Raw genomic sequence first — 2863 nt, 5'->3', positions numbered from 1 at the left:
CGGTGATAGTGGCTAATGGTTCTGCTTCTATCCACTTTGTGAAGTAATCTATTCCCACGATCAAGTATTTGACTTGTCCTGACGCTTGGGGAAAAGGACCTAACAAATCCATTCCCCATTTTGCAAAAGGCTATGGAGAAGTGATACTGATGAGCTCTTCTGGTGGAGCCACGTGGAAATTTGCATGCATATGACATAGTTGACACTTTTTCAGAAATTCTGTGGCATCTTTCTGCAAGGTCGGCCAGTAGAATCCAACTCGGATTACTTTCCTGGCTAGTGACCTTGCTCCGAGATGGTTTCCGCAGATCCCACTATGTACTTCCTCTAATACCTCAGCAGTTCTTGAGGTCGGTACACATTTTAATAATGGTGTTGATATCCCCCTTCTGTAGAGGACATTTCTCACCAAAGTATAATGTTGTGCTACCCTTCGGATCCTTTTAGCTTCTTTCTCCTCCTTGGGGAGGATGTCGAATTTCAGGTATTCGACTAAGGGATTCATCCATCCGAGGTTTAGACCGGCTACTTCAAGTACCTCTTGTTCATCTTCTGTTTTCGATACCGAGGGCTCTCGAAGAGTTTCTTGGATCAGGCTTCTATTGTTTCCTCCTGGTTTGGTACTTGCTAACTTGGATAGGACATCAGCTCTGCTATTTAGATCCCGAGTTATATGCTTGACCTCGGTTTCCGCAAAGTGCCCTAGGTGTTCCAAGGTTTTTTCCAAGTATTTCTTCATATTGGGGTCCTTTGCCTGATATTCCCCACTTATTTGGGAAGTCACCACTTGTGAGTCGCTGTAGACCATCACCTTTGTAGCGCCAACTTCTTCTGCTAACTTTAATCCGGCAATCAAGGCTTCATATTCTGCCTGATTATTTGAAGCCGGAAATTCAAATTTTAAGGAGACCTCTATCTGGGTTCCTTTTCCATCTACCAATATTATGCCTGCGCCGCTCCCCGACTTGTTGGAGGATCCGTCTACATAGAGTTCCCATGTAGTCGGTTTTTCCTCTTGTTCACCCGCGTATTCTGCAAGGAAGTCGGCGAGGCACTGGGCTTTAATTGCAGTCCGAGTTTCGTATCAGGACCTTACTGATGAAGTAGACTGGGTGTTGTCCGACCTCGTCTTCTTTTATCAGGGCCGACGAGACAGCCCTGTTTGCTACGGATAAGTACAGAACGAGGTCTTTTCCTGGTGCTGGTCGGGTTAGGATAGGAGGTTGGCTTAAAAACCTTTTGAACTCTTGGAACGCCTCCTCGCATTCCGGAGTCCATTCGAATGGGCATCCCTTTCTTAATAAGGAAAATAGTGGAAGAGATTTTAGTGCCGACCCTGCCAAAAATCTGGAGAGGGCTGCAAGTCGGCCATTGAGCTGTTGGACCTCTCTCAAACAAGTCGGACTTTTCATTTCTAGGATGGCTCTACATTTATCGGGATTGGCCTCAATCCCTCTTTGTGTTAGCATAAATCCTAGAAATTTTCCTGCTTCAACCGCGAAGGCGCACTTTGCAGGATTTAGTCTCATCCCATGCAACCTTATGGTGTCAAAGACTTGTGAGAGGTCGGATAAGAGGTCGACTTCTTGCTTGGTTTTTACTAGCATGTCGTCGACGTATACTTCCATTAGGCTCCCCAGGTGGGGGGAAAACACTTTATTCATCAACCTTTGATATGTGGCACCTGCATTCTTTAATCCGAATGGCATGACCACGTAGCAATAGTTGGCTCTGGGTGTGATGAATGATGTTTTCTCCTGGTCGGGCTCATACATCAGAATTTGGTTATATCCCGAGTAGGCGTCCATGAATGATAAGTATTGGTACCCCGAGCTGGAGTCCACTAGGGTATCAATACTTGGTAAGGGATAAGGGTCCTTAGGGCATGCCTTATTTAAGTTGGTATAGTCGACGCACATTCTCCATTTACCATTCTGTTTTTTGACTAGCACTACATTGGCTAGCCATGTTGGGTACTTGACCTCTCTAATAAAGCCGGCTTCCAGGAGCGCCTGTTCTTGCTCTTCTACTATTAGGGCTCGTTCCATGCCGAGCTTGCGTCTTCTTTGTTGTACAGGTCGGGACCCTGGGTAAACCGAGAGCCTGTGGGACATGAGCTCGGGATCAATCCCGGGCATGTCAGAGGCTTTCCAGGCAAAGAGGTCGGAATTGTCTTTTAGGAGTTTAGCCAGCCCTTGCTTTAGAGTTTCCCCTTGGTTGGCTCCTATGTAAGTGTTTTTTCCTTCCTCTTTACCAATCTGTATCTCCTCGGTCTTTCCTCTCGGTTGTGGTCGCAGCTCTTCTCTGGCCCTTGTGCCGCCGAGCTCTATGGTGTGGACTTCTTTGCCCTTTCCTCTCAGATTTAGGCTTTCGTTGTAGCATTTTCTTGCCAACTTTTGATCTCCCCTCACCGTTGCTATTCCCACTGGGGTCGGGAATTTCATGCAGAGGTGGGGAGTGGATACCACTGCTCCGAGGCGATTAAGGGTAGTCCTGCCAATTAAGGCATTATAGGCTGACCCTTCATCAATGACTATGAAGTCTATACTCAGAGTCCTTGATCTTTCCCCTTTTCCAAAAGTGGTGTGAAGGGGCAAAAATCCCAGTGGTTTTATTGGCGTGTCCCCTTATCCGTATAGGGTATCGGGGTAGGCTCTTAACTATTTTTCATCTAACCCTAGCTTGTCGAAAGCGGGCTTGAAAAGGATGTCCGCCGAGCTTCCTTGGTCTACTAGGGTTCTGTGGAGATGGGCATTGGCTAGGATCATAGTTATCACCACGGGATCGTCGTGCCCGGGGATTATCCCTTGCCCATCTTCTTTTGTGAACGAAATAGTAGGGAGGTCGGGTGATTCTTCCCCGA

The sequence above is a fragment of the Arachis duranensis genome, chromosome 9, assembly GCF_000817695.3.
Source record: "Arachis duranensis cultivar V14167 chromosome 9, aradu.V14167.gnm2.J7QH, whole genome shotgun sequence".
NCBI lineage: Eukaryota > Viridiplantae > Streptophyta > Magnoliopsida > Fabales > Fabaceae > Arachis > Arachis duranensis.
This window is presented reverse-complemented; position numbering follows the sequence as displayed.